A 428-nucleotide genomic window follows, 5' to 3' on the forward strand; every position below is an offset into this window, starting at 1 on the left:
GGGACCTCGACATCCGCTGGAACTGTGAAGTCAACAACTGGGGACCGGCATCCTCTAGGGAATTTCCATTACTCTGGCCTTGACCTGAATCCCTCAGACTCCTGTGGCTTTTCAAAGCAGGGGAGCAGAAGGCTGCTTAGAGTACAAATGAGCAGGGGTCAAGATTGTTTTTCTTTATATATATATTTTTTCTCTCTCTTGCTGTCTTGCTCTTTCCTTCCAATAAATTTATGTTTTACTGTTTTTTAATTTATTTTAATCACTATCTTAATTTTTTAAGAGCTCACTTCTTTTTTATAAATATTGTGCCTAAATACTTTTTAAAAAAAATAAATTTTACTGTGTATACTTAAGGTATACACACGATTTCATAAGATACACACATATAGTTAAATGGTTACTCTTGTGGAACAAATTAGTATATCCAT

This window comes from Lemur catta, chromosome 1 (genome assembly GCF_020740605.2).
Source record: "Lemur catta isolate mLemCat1 chromosome 1, mLemCat1.pri, whole genome shotgun sequence".
Taxonomy (NCBI): domain Eukaryota; kingdom Metazoa; phylum Chordata; class Mammalia; order Primates; family Lemuridae; genus Lemur; species Lemur catta.